Source organism: Artibeus jamaicensis, unplaced genomic scaffold, assembly GCF_021234435.1.
Source record: "Artibeus jamaicensis isolate MK-2021 breed Jamaican fruit bat unplaced genomic scaffold, CSHL_Jam_final scaffold_1283, whole genome shotgun sequence".
NCBI lineage: Eukaryota > Metazoa > Chordata > Mammalia > Chiroptera > Phyllostomidae > Artibeus > Artibeus jamaicensis.
Genome location: NW_026522028.1, coordinates 20,592,897 through 20,605,708, shown reverse-complemented (window position 1 = coordinate 20,605,708; position 12,812 = coordinate 20,592,897). Strand labels below are relative to the sequence as shown.

At 44.2% G+C, this 12,812-nt stretch overlaps 1 long non-coding RNA gene across 1 annotated transcript in view; it reads left to right on the top strand.

Annotated features, from left to right (window-relative positions):
* The window catches only part of LOC119058385 (uncharacterized), a 202,329-nt gene that overhangs the window by 172,053 nt on the left and 17,464 nt on the right, over nt 1–12,812 (top strand). Inside the window, exon 3 of the long non-coding RNA XR_005084240.2 lies at nt 6,554–6,805. This is a non-coding gene — a long non-coding RNA (uncharacterized LOC119058385). The remainder of the gene's footprint in view (nt 1–6,553; nt 6,806–12,812) is intronic.

Genomic DNA, 12,812 nt, shown 5'->3' with positions numbered 1-12,812 from the left:
GCTTCTGTATTCAGTGTATTGTGAAACGCTGTTTTGGTTGAAAAATATGGAGAAAACCCAGCCTAAGACAGATATGTAGTTGGAAATGGAAGGAGTCACTAACAGCTTTTTCAGATAGTTGTGGTTATTCTTGTTTGGTACTGTGTCAGATTGAGACAAGTTTCTTAGTGAAAAGATTTATTATGACATTTGAAAGCATAATAATGAACTTTCCATACTCTCTACATTAATATTTATTGGTTTATTTTACGTTTTGAATGACTATTTTACTCACGCATGATTTTGTAACATCCTGTGTTGGTTATTTGGGAAATATTTGTTTATTGAGATACACAGATCTTTCTTATACACTATAAAAAACCACGCTCATTAATAATACCACTGATGTCATAAGAGATGCCTTTAAGTGTGGTGAAGCCATGAGGCCCATGGGGGCAGATTCAAGTTTTCTAAACATTTAATTGTCACTTCAAATTTTATTATTGGCAACAAATACTGACAATTGTTTTCCTTAAAGTAACAAGCTCACTTTGTTCACTGCGAGAAAATGTCTGTCTATTCTCCAAGTCTGAAAGAAATCACTGGTCGTCAGTTCCCCTTTCCGGTGAAAATGATATTACATGAAAACAGCAGCTATTTTAGCTGGTGACTCAAATACTGGTACCTCAAAGGTCACTGAGTGCTTTTCCTTGAGACACTATACAAACACTGGTGTGCAGCATAAATGATTTAGACTTACTTCTCATTTTGTCACACAGAATTATGAAGAGATGTGGTCCAGGGTTGAAATGTACTTAAAGTAACAGTTTCTCTGGCATTTGTTTTTCCTGCACATGCGCAGTGGTGAAGTACATAATCCCTATGAGTACACTTCGGTGCCACTGCCGCGATTCATGCTCAGTGTGTGGCTGTTTCTATGCAGAGATCCCATGGGCTTGCCCTACCCCCTGTGTTTGCAGCATCTTGTTTGTGTTAGACAGCCAGTAACATCTGGGCTTTTTAAAGCCTTTAAACCTGAAGCACTTCTTTGTAGTTGATCTTTTTAGCCTCTTCCCTGGGCCAACTATTTCTGCCTTGTTGACTATAGCAGTGGTTCTCAAAGGTGGGGGAGGAGAAGGGAGGGATGTTCTTGTGACTCCCAGAGGACATTCAGCAATGTCTGGGGACAGTTTGGTTATCATGACTTGGGGGAGTGTTGTCAGCATCAAGCAGGCAGAAGACGGGAATGCTGTTAAACATCCCACAATACACAGGACAGCTCCTATTACAAAGACTCAGCTGGCCTCAAATGTCAATAGTGCTAAGGCTGAGAAACCCAGGATTACACAGTACCATTGATACCACATCTTTGAAAATGCCAATAACTAGTTCTGGCAGGCATTCTCATGGAGATAGTTGCCCTTCTCTTGATCTCTGTAGCTTGTGATGTCGATGCTGCAACAGCCCCAAGGAAAGGGTTCTGGGACTCCATAGGGAAATCAAGGAGCTCAGCTTGTAACTTATTGATTCCACCAAGACTATATTGCATAAGGCCCTGGGGCGTGTACACATCACGAAGCTGTAAAAAGGAAGTTAACTCTCCCATGTCTGGTGCTGTGGCACACACATGCTGCTCTGCCTGGCAGGGACAAGCGGAGAAAGAACTACAATACTATTAACAATATAAAAACAATATGATATATACAAAGGAAGGAAATAGCACTTTATTCTTATCATTTTCATTTATCATTTCAAATTATTCTAATAGTTGTATCATCAGTGGCTTCATTCTGAGCCCAGGTTTATTTATCGATTATTATTGATCTCTTTATAGAAGGTTGGTGCTTTTATCTTGCAAGAGAGACATGGGCTGTATGGATTGGCTTCATTCTCTTGAATAATATTTTAATATTGGTTAAACAAATGCTTTTAAAACAGGCATGCTCTTGAATAAAAATGAGATCTTCCATTTTAAAAACCTGTCGCAGTCTTCCTTGAAGACAGCGTATGCATGCTGTATAAAACAGTAGCAGATCCTTAAATAGGCTCCTGATTATCCTGCAGAGAGATGACCTGTTCAGAACACCCCTAACAGCGCATGCTCACATTACCCTCGGAAACACCTTGGGTGAAACCTTCCGGAATTATTCACTGCCCGGAAGGTCTACTCCCTGGGAAATGAGGCTTGGCCTCTCCTCAGGTGAAAATACTATGGAGTGAGACTCACCTCTGTTCTTCCTGTAGGGGTCTGGCCGACCCTTTCTGATAACAGTGTACACTTCTGTGAGGCCACTGAGGCTGGGACTTCATATGTTTGCCATTTGAACACTGTTGTTACCACAGAAAGTCATATATATGGAACGAATGAACAAATACACACGAGGCTGGGTGCAAGTTTCTCAGCATGGAAAAAGATTGTGTCCCAAGCCGTGGAAACATCTGTTTCAAACCATTCTGAGCTAAGAAGAAAATGGGAACCAACCATACGGTTTTCTTGGAAAATGCTTGCCTCCCAGTCTTGAACTGAGAGATGACATCTGGAGAGGGGAGGAAACAGACATGGCCTTGGAATCCCATCCCCTTAAAAACAAAAGTAAACAAAAACCATGTCGTTATCATTTTTAAAGGGTTTCTCCACAGCATAAAAATTCCCCAAATTTCCCCTTTGTTTACTTTTTTAATCCCTTACACTGCTTGCCCATGGTTAACATCTTTCTTTTTTTCTTTTGAAATTCTTAAGAAAAAAAATTGCATTTATTTATTTTTACAGAGGGGAAAGGAGGGAGAAAGAGAGGGAGGGGAACATCAGTGTGTGGTTGCCTCTTGCGCGCCCCCTACTGGGGACCTGGCCTACAACCCAGGCATGTACCCTGACTGGGAATCGAACTGGAGATACCCTTTGGTTCACAGGCCAGTGCTCAATCCACTGGGCCACACCAGCCAGAGCTAGTTAACATCTCTCATTACTGTAGCATATTTGTCAAAATGAAGACACTGGTATTGGTGCATTATAATTAACCAAACCCCAGACTTTATTTGGATTTCATTAGTTTTCCCACTAATTCCCTTTTTCTATTCACAGATCCCATCCAGGACACCACATTGTATCTAGTCATCATTTCTCCCAGTCTTTCTTCTAGGCCTTTAATGAACCTCTCTCTTTATTGACTGAGACAATAAACTTCAAAATGAGATCTTAATAAGCCATCCTAAACATACTAGAACCAACTTTTCAATAGTGTCTATTGTGGTGGAGGAAAAAAAAAACCCTTTTCTTCTGCCCTTCTAGGTTTTAAAGTTGGGGCCCTGGAAATTAAACTGTCAAAAGATAGATTAACAAGAGAAAAACAGAGTTTATTAACACAAGCAGAGCACATATATGCAGGAGGAACTCGACAAACTCAAAGGGATGGTGAGAAGTTAGAGTCTGGAGAGCATCTTAGCAAAGAACAATAAATCTGTAGCGAAGTAGCAAGGCACGGGAAAGGGGGTTAAGGCTTTAAGGGGTGTCAAGCTGTGGGAAAGTAAATCTATGGGAGGAAACTAATGGAAGATGATGGTTATTTAGGGCAGTTTGTTATCTAGTCCCCTCTCGGTGCTGTCTCTGGGCTGAGAAGGGTTTAGGGTTGTCCCCAGGGATTAAGAGTTTAAGAATTATCCTCCTCTTCCTGGTAGGAAAGAGGGAGACATGGTTACAAATGAAATTTTATGTTCTGCTTTTAGGAAAATGGGTGGAGGGAGAGTAGAAAGTTAGTTTTAGCATCTGCTGTTTCTCAATTTTCTTCAGCTCAGAATCATCCATATGCCAAAGTGGCATATTTTGAGGTGGCATATTCTCTTCCCTGGCACTATAGCTTAAAAAACAAATAAACAAAAAACTAAACAAAACCCCAACAAAAACAGTCTTTGGAAAATTGAAAACTTCAGCCAAAAGGCTCCCTTGCTTGCCATTTTTACCTACATAAAAGCAGTCATCCTCCTTTTCCTGCATTTATTTTCTCTGATTTTATTGGCTTCTGATATAACTTAGTATGTAGCTGCATCTATCTCATGGGTCAGAACAGGAGGTCATTGAGCACAAGGAATGATCAGAGTAGGAGAAGCAAGTTCTTACAAACTACACTTCCGGAAGGGGAAAAAACAGAAGTTTGAACTGGACCATGGTTAACCATATGAGGGGAAGGTCAGAGATGGGGAAGGAACAGAAGTTTGAACCAGACCACGGTTAACTGTATGAGGGGAAGGTCAGAGAGCTAGACTGTGGGTGGAGCTAGGCTGTAGAACTTCCGAAGACACCAGACCAGACATGTGGCATCAGAGAGTGGAGCAAATGGCATGGAGATGGGTCAGGAATGGTGGGCCAGAGGATGGACTGGCAGTGAGCGCCAGAAAGGGTTGGGTGATATGCAGGAGCCAGCAGGTGAGGAGGAAGAGGTTTTCTAGAAAAAAGACATAAGCCTGGGTTCACACTGCTTGTGAATCAGAGGTGGGATCCTTGTCTGAGCTCTCAGAGCCTAGCTTCTGAGTTGGTAGCTCTGGCAGGACTTGGGCGAGCAAGAACCGCCTAGGAGCAAGATAGCCACCTAGGTTGCAAGTGCGTGATGCTTGGGATACCAAGGTAGAGACCTGAGTACAGGAACTCCATTGATTAGAATCGGGGCAAGGTAAGAGCAAGGTAAGAACCCAGGTTTATTTGAGATTAAATTTACTTCCCTGCCAAACAAAAGATGCTCAATTACCCTTGAATAGGAGAAGTAATGACTGACCCTAACTCAGAATTTCTCAACCTTGGCACCAATAAGGATTGGGATTGAATCGTTCTTTGATGTGGGGGGGCTGTCTTGTGACACTGCAGACTACTTAGCAGCATCTCTAGCTTTGACTTACTAGATGCCAACAGCACCTTCCACCTTACCACCCCCCCCAAGTTGTGAAAATCAACCATGTCTCCAAATATTGCCAAATATCCCATGGGACAAGATCACCGCAGCTGAGAATCATTGCTCTAACACGAGACAGACCCCATAGAAGGCATTTAAGTGGCTTCAATTTAAGTGGAAAAAAAATGTCTAGGGGAAAGGAAACCAAGCCAGGTATTACATCCCAGGAAGGAAATCAAGGGAGATGGTGTTCCTAGTAAGGCAACGTGGACTCAGTCTTTCCTTTGTAAGGAGCCAGTGAATGGGCAGGTGTGAGAGAATTTTTGTCTTCAATGGAGGGATCTGGGGCCATAAACATATAAACATGCCTTGCTCCATATAAACACTATAGATGGCAGAAGTGAGTGTGTGTTCACTGATTTAGCAGGTCATATGAAAGTGAGTTATGCTTAAAACAATGTTTGGTTCCTAAAGCCAAAACAAAAATTTTCTTTGTGTGAAAGCCTTCCTAGCATTAAAGTGCCTGTGTCCAATATAGGACATGATGATACTTTACTGTATAATCCCCTTTTCGCTGTTTTTATTTTTCAGTGGAGTCTTACAAGGTATTGAGTAAAGTTTTCTTATTCCAGAAAACAGTGGTCATTTTAAGCATTTTGGTGAACTTGTTACCTCTTATCTATGGCTCTACTGTAGATTTCTTTGATTTTCTGTGTCATATTGATGTTTGGGAATAATGTGGCAGAGAACAGTAATCTCTAAACAGTTTGCTGCTAAAGCCATGTGACGTTTAAAATTTCATGCCATGTTGCACCATTGCACTGTGGTTGACAGCTTCCAAAATGGCACCTGTGATCCCTGCTTTGTGATCGTTACACCCTGTATGGTCCCTTCCCCTCAGGTGAGGGCTGGACCTAGTGACTTGCTCTTGGCAAATAGAATATGTCAGAAGTGATGGGATATCATTCTCCATGCTGCCATAATATTGTGTCATCAAATATGGCAACTCACAGCTATGAAGACAATTAAACGTGAACTCCAGCTCCTAATGGGTAGCGAGGGCCCTGAGGTAGGGAGACAACAACTGACCATGACACGCAGAATTTAAGGCTGCTGAGCAATGAAAGAGAATCTACTTGTGACATAGACCCAGGAAGTTCATCATTTCTTGCCAACAAAACAAAAAGCCCCCAAATGCTAATAATCTGCCCCACAGGGGTGGGCAGAAGCAAGCAGAAAACCAGAGTGGAGATACAAGCATTAGGCAAAGTCGTTGTTGCAGGTGGGGAAAGGGCACTGGGAAGAGAGAGATCCAGGTTCAGGCAGCACCGAGGACTCGTGGCACACAATGGCAACTGTGGTCTCAGGGGAAATAAGAGGCATGTTTAACAATGTATTTCCAAAATGTGAAGTGGGAGGGAGAGTTGAACATCCCTAACAACAACTACGACCACAATAACTCCAAAAGCAGCAGCTTCGGCCTCTGGGCCCTCTTAGGTGACTAGACTCTCACTGGGTTTTCTGAACAACTCCATAGGTCTGATGGGCACGAAAGAGCCATAGCTAATGGTAGAAGAGTCAGGGATATGGCAGTCAATTATTCGTAACTGGGCAAAAAACTTAAAAACAACAGGACCATTTGTTGGTCGTGGTACAAAACAATTTACAGTTTCTTTAAACTTCATGTTTTGCAGGTGAGGACCCTAAGACCTCATGATGAACTGTATAAACAGTAGACCCAGAGGAACCCAGGTTATTTGATTCCTAAGCATCAACTTTACCCAGGGATGATGATCAGGAGGTTGAACTGTGCTGCACAAGGTGACAGCGATCAACACGACGGCCCTTGAGCTGAGCTGGCTTGCAGCCCCTGCTCGGCCATGCCAGCCGGGTCATGGGAGGCTGGCACAGTGAAAAAGGGAAGGGGGGATGCTGGCATTGCTCAGGTCAGTGTTTATGCCCTAACTGGCACTAAAGTTCTATACCTGCGTATTTAACCATCCACTCAGATGCACCTGGGCACATGAGCTGAGTATCGACTTTGTTCCCAAGGGTCTTCTCCCAGGCTGCATTTCTGCAAGGTCTTCTCTCCACTTGTCAGATAAAATATGGAAATTTATTTCCAGCACAAACTAACTAAAAGTGAAGGAGAAACCAGATTGTCTGCTGCCTCAAGCATTTGGAGATAGACGACTTTTAAATAGAAGCGCACACATGGGATTCTGACAGCCGCACGAGAACAGCGAGTTCTGGTCAAAGATCCCTCTAGAAAGAGACACTGAAGTTCCTCTCTCACCTCTTGAAAAAGGGGTGGGATTTGCCAGTTCAGGGAAAAGCTGGTCTCTTTGTTTCATGTGAAATTGCAAGGTTATGACGTCAACTTAAAATAGTTTATAATGTTGCCCTCCTCCAGCCTGGCTGTTTCATTTATGTGGAGTGTAGATTTTAGTTTTAGGTTAGGGGCCCAGACTGGCAGAAGAATGTACAGCAGTGCTTCTCGAATCTGGAGTTGCCCTCCAGAGCTTCTGCTCATTGGGCTGGGGCGTGGCCTGGCGATGGGTTTAAAGCTTCCTCGTGATGCATCGTGCAGCCCAGGCGGGCATCACTGATCAAGAGAGGTGGCAGGACCTTTGCAGGCACCACAGCTATGGTAGGGTTCCAGTTTTTGCCACTTACTGGTTGGGTTGAGAAAATGCCCACCAGATGAATCCAGTTCATTTGCCCAGTAAGCTGCCTGAGAATCACATGAACTTTCTCCCTCTGATGTACAGAGCGGACTGCAGGCTTCTCTTTGTGCCTTGCCTCTCTGTCATTTCCTGTGTGCATTTCAAGGGGAAATTAATGATCAAGCCTGTCTAAGCTTTAGTTTTATCATCCTAAAAATAAAAAGAATGGTCCGTATTTTATGTGGCGGGCACTCAGTGGTCAGTAGCTACTGTCTTTGTGGTGGTGCTACAGGGCACATTAGCTAATGACCTCCCAGGGGCGCTGCTGAAGAAGTGTTCAATGGAACAAACGTACAGAGACTACAGAGTAGCAAGTGTGTGAACCTTTGTCGTCTGTCACATTCCGGCGTGGTTGTGCCAGACCCTGGAGAGGGACACACACCCTTGGGCTAAGCAGCAGCCTGGACCCGTTCGTGTGTGAAGGGTTGCAATATAATTGTGACATGATGGCGTAGAACCTTCCTGGTTACGATGCAGCTGGTATATGTAGAAACACTTCCACCACTAAAGCGTTTTACAAAGGAAGAGGTGGTTACTGTAATGGTCTCCTGTGTTTTCATGCATGCAACATTCTTACCCATCTTTAACACTGCTAGATGTTGGGGTTTTCTGGGAGCATTTTCTGGGTAGGGGTGTATAGTATGGTTTCTCAAACTTCGATATGTATGTTGATCACCTAAGTCTCCTATTAAAATGCAGATTCTGACCTGGTGGATTTGGTGGGGCCTGAGATTCTGCGTTTGCAGCATCCCAGATGATTCTGCAGCTTCTTCTATAAAGAAGGTACCAAGCACTGTGCCGTGTGCTCTGTCTTAAGGCAAACGTCATGGCCATCAATCATTGGCATCTTTCTCTGGTGTGGTGGCCTCCATTTAGGGTTGCCAGATGAAATACATATGTTCAACTATACTTCGGTAAAAATTATTCCTTGTGAACCTGAAATTCAAATGTAACTGAGGTTCCGGCTTAATTCTGGATGCTCTAAGGCTCTGCTAGCCTTTTCCCACTTCTCATTTGCTGCCTCTAATCTGCTGGGTGAGAGGAGATTGAAAACAGAACTTGAGATTGCAGAGCTGCCAAGAGTAAGAAGTCCTCGATTCTTTTCCATCAACATCTGCTTCCCCATGTGTATTCTGACCAAATCTATTTCCCCACCTTCTCTCCCCCAGGTTCTAAGAGTCGGAGGCCCAGTTGCTTTCTTACCATCTCTACTGGACCATCTATCTGGACCTCAAATCTACTCTGTGCAAAGCAGGTCTCTTGACCTACTCCCTTCCTTTGACCTTCCCTGCATTCCATCGGTTTTCCCTTCAGCATCCTACATCCCAGTACATGGTACTGAGGGCCAACAGCCTAAGAACCATTTTGGGTACTGATTTCTCCCCACACCCCTTCCCAGTTCACCCACTGGTCCTGTGGCTCTCTCTCTAAACATTTCTCTAATTCATCTTCTCTTCTTCCTCCCAGCTGCTGGAATCCCTGTCTTGACCGTCACCCCCTCTTGCCTAGGCTAGTGTGATGGACTTAGCTGGTCTAGAATTTTCTGTTATCTCTTTCTCCCCACTCCCCACACAGCAACAGAAGGACATCCTCACAGCAGTAGTCAGATCGTGTCACTCATCTCCTCCCTTGTATATTCACAAACTCAAAACCCTCCCGCAATTCCCTGTTGGAACTATGGGCTAGAAGCTTGTAAGTCTGCAACAGAGGTTCTGAACTGGGGGTCATTTTGCCCCCCCCCCACAGGACATTGGCAAGATTTGGAGAATTTTGGGTTGTCACCACTGGTGAGGCAATCCTGGCATCTAGTGGGTCAAGACCAGCAAGGTTGCTAAATATCTTGCGAGGCACAGGACAGCCCACTAAAAACCAAGGAACATCTAACCCCAAATGTCTACCATGCATAGGCTGAGAGACCCTGAGCTAAAGTAAGTAGCTGTACAGTGTTGAAGATGAGTCAGGGACAGGGCCCCAGCTCAAGCTGGAAAGTTCCTGTGCTGAACAGCCACCCTTCCACCTTAATGAACGCCCTCACTCAGGGGCCCTGAGGGAGGACCAGCTGCTGCCTTGCATAGACACATGCAACAAGGAGAAGCTGTGCTGAGAGCCTTGTGTGCTGCTCTCAAGCAAGTAAGCATAACTAGGGTGCTTGGAGTTTACATAACCCCAAGCAAATCTCATCCCCAGTAAAGAATAAAGCAACTAAAAAACTACAGCTGCACGCACTGAAGGCTTGTCTTTCCAAAGATCCCAGGGGAGCCCGGATGAAAGCTGCGAACCACTGGACTACCCGTGTCTGCCTGGAGAATTTGCAGAGAACAAAGGCCTCTGAGTTTTTTTTCCCCCAAGCTGTTAGTTTTCAGTGAAACCAGGGTAAGAAAGTTCCCTTTGCTGTCTCTTGGCAATTAAAGGATGATGTAGGCAATGTGTTTTGATCTCTTACAAAAACTATGAAAGTTTCTGTCTGCTGTTGGAACATCTTTGCCAATGACATTTTAACAAATTAACAAGGGCAGCTTCAGAATATGTGTTTTTTCCTCCTTAAAAAAATGCAAAAACAACAGTTCTTTTCCGCTTCATTGAACTAAACAGACTTGCTATAAAGCTGGCCTTTCCTGCTACTGAGTAATGCTATGTGATATGAATACAGCTGCCAAAGAACTAATAGTTGCTAATTATCTCCCTCAACTAGCTTTCCTGTTAACCATTTTTAACTCCGGTTTTTCCTGATGGGTAGGAAACACTGGAGGGCGGTTTACCAGAGAAGCCCTCTGTAATCCCCGGAGACTCGAGGGGCAAAGCCCAAACCTATCTTTGGCCAACAGGTTTCAGGAGCCTCCACACCCATCCCGCAGTGGGAAATCAAGTAAGCAAAAAGGCAGGACGCAGGGAGAAGATGGGGATGCAGCTTTGGTGGAAGACTTGGTGAGAGATGCCAAATGCGCGCTCACAGGAGTCAGATATTTGCAGAGCGTAGGATGTGGAAGACAGCATCCTCTCCTTCTGCTAGTAGTTCATTCTCGACGCTGGCAGCACATTAGACTTACTTTGAGAGCCTTTAGGGAGCGCCGATGCCCAGACTGGGCCCCACCTTCAGAGTTTCTGCTTTAGTTGGTCTGGGAAAGGCCCAGGGCAGTGAGACTTTTTCAAAGTTTCCCATGCGATTCTAACTGGCGTTAAACTTTGAGAACCACCACCCTAGGGCAGGATTTCTCCAGACTAAATTGGCCTTATATTATTTATAGTCTATGTCTGAATACACAAATCCATGGCCAAGATCTATCTCTGAAAGAGAAAGCAGATGAATTATTCTCTCTCTAATGGAGTCTTTTTTTTTTCCAGGTAGGCAGCCTCCTCCCCTCCTTTCAAGTTGTCACCAGGATAACTTTCTAGTCTTGGGTATTTCGATATGAGTGGCCTCTTTGAGTGTCTGGGACCACAGTAAATCTTTGTTAAATAAATAAAACGTGAGCAGCAGGCAGTGCAAGTTTCACTGGAGAACACCAGAATTTCTTTGCAATGGTTAATAGTATCAGTAGAAACTTTTAAGTCCTGCAGTGAAAAGTGGGGACAATTTATGAGTGTGAATTTAATTGGATGCAAAAAAATAACATTGGTGTTTTGGCCTGAATAAAGATTCAATCATCATTAGATAATTCTGGAAAGTAGAGACAATTCTAGAGAAAGAGTCTTTGCAAGATTCCTTTTAAACCTATTGATTTAAATTCAATGAATAAATATTGAAGACTTAATATAAGCAAATAACTGTGCCAAAAGAGAAAAGAGAGAACAGAAATAATTCTGCCAGTTAACAATTCACGATTCTATGACCCTATGGTTCTGAGCACCTACATGAGGTATTTTTAAACCTTGGAGGTCACACTGAGATTTACATGAAGAATCAGGTAAGCAGGGCATCAGAACTGACACGGGTTTCTTTCATCAAAGTTTCACTGCAAACCAGCACCATGGGGTCATTTTCAGATGCAGGTCATGTTCATGGCTTCTCCCCAGAGTGCACCGGGCGATCATGGGCCACTCGGCAGATTTCAAGGTACAGGTTCATCCTGCATTACCCTCTGTCCATTTGTCCAGCAGCCAGATGGTTAATTGCCCTTTCTGAAGCGCATGCACACTCACCCAAAAGGTATAAGGAAGGACCCTGGAAAGAGGAGCTGCTTACTACAGGCTGAGTCGCCCTGCTGAAGTGGGGATTGTTGAAAGCCTTTTCAGCCGCACAAAACCCTTCAGTTCTTCATTAGCATATCAGAGGGGGTGCACTGGTGGGAAATGCGACAGCCAACAAAGGCCACAGCTCAGTTCCATTGTCCAGTTGGTGCTTACAGAAGCAGAAAAAACGATAATCTGGCCAGGGCTGCAGTGATGGACAGATGTTGACATATTTTCTTGGGTAACCAATGTCTTTCTACCCCCCCCCACCACTTGATCTGCACTCAAGGCTGCCCACCCCACTCCAAAGGCACGGTTCCTGGAAGAGCCCTTTTCCAATCGAAAACATCTGCCCAGCTAGAATGAAGACCAGTTCAGCTTTCACTGTAAATTGCGACGGGAGGGGATTTGCCATTTTTTTTTATACTTAGAACCCTTACTTGGAACCATAATTTGATCACAAATAGGAGGGTCAGTTGCCAGTTACTGCTTATGTGAACAACACCTTTTCTGAGTCATCAGCTGTCTTACTGTTTTATGCAGAAAGAGGGGAAAGAGTTTAGCGAAGGCACTTCAGTTTCTCTTTGTCCTAAATGACTTCCCTTCTCTGAGACGTGGGGCCAGTGTTCTATACTTTATAGTAGTGATTCTCAATTGTGGGTGATTCCGCCCCCCGCCCACTCCCTGGGGACATTGGACATGTCTAGAGGCATTTTTCGTTGTCACAGCTAAGCGGTATGTGTGCTGCTGGCATCAGTGGGTTGAGGCCAGGGAGGCTGCTGAACATCCAACAAGGCCCGGGACTGCGCTCACCAGAAAGACTCATTTGGTTCAAAGTATCCATAGCGCGAAGGCCGAGAAACTGCTCCATAGCCTTAACTGTGATTACAATTTACAGTTCTTATAAGGACAAATAAGTATAATTGTACATTCTTATCAGGACAAATTACTATTGAAAAGTGGACACGTTGGGGGCCTTCCAGCCCCATGCTCACTGTATTCATTTAGTGAGTGTCTGACATTGTGAACAGTGTCTGACAAAGAAACAAGACCTAAA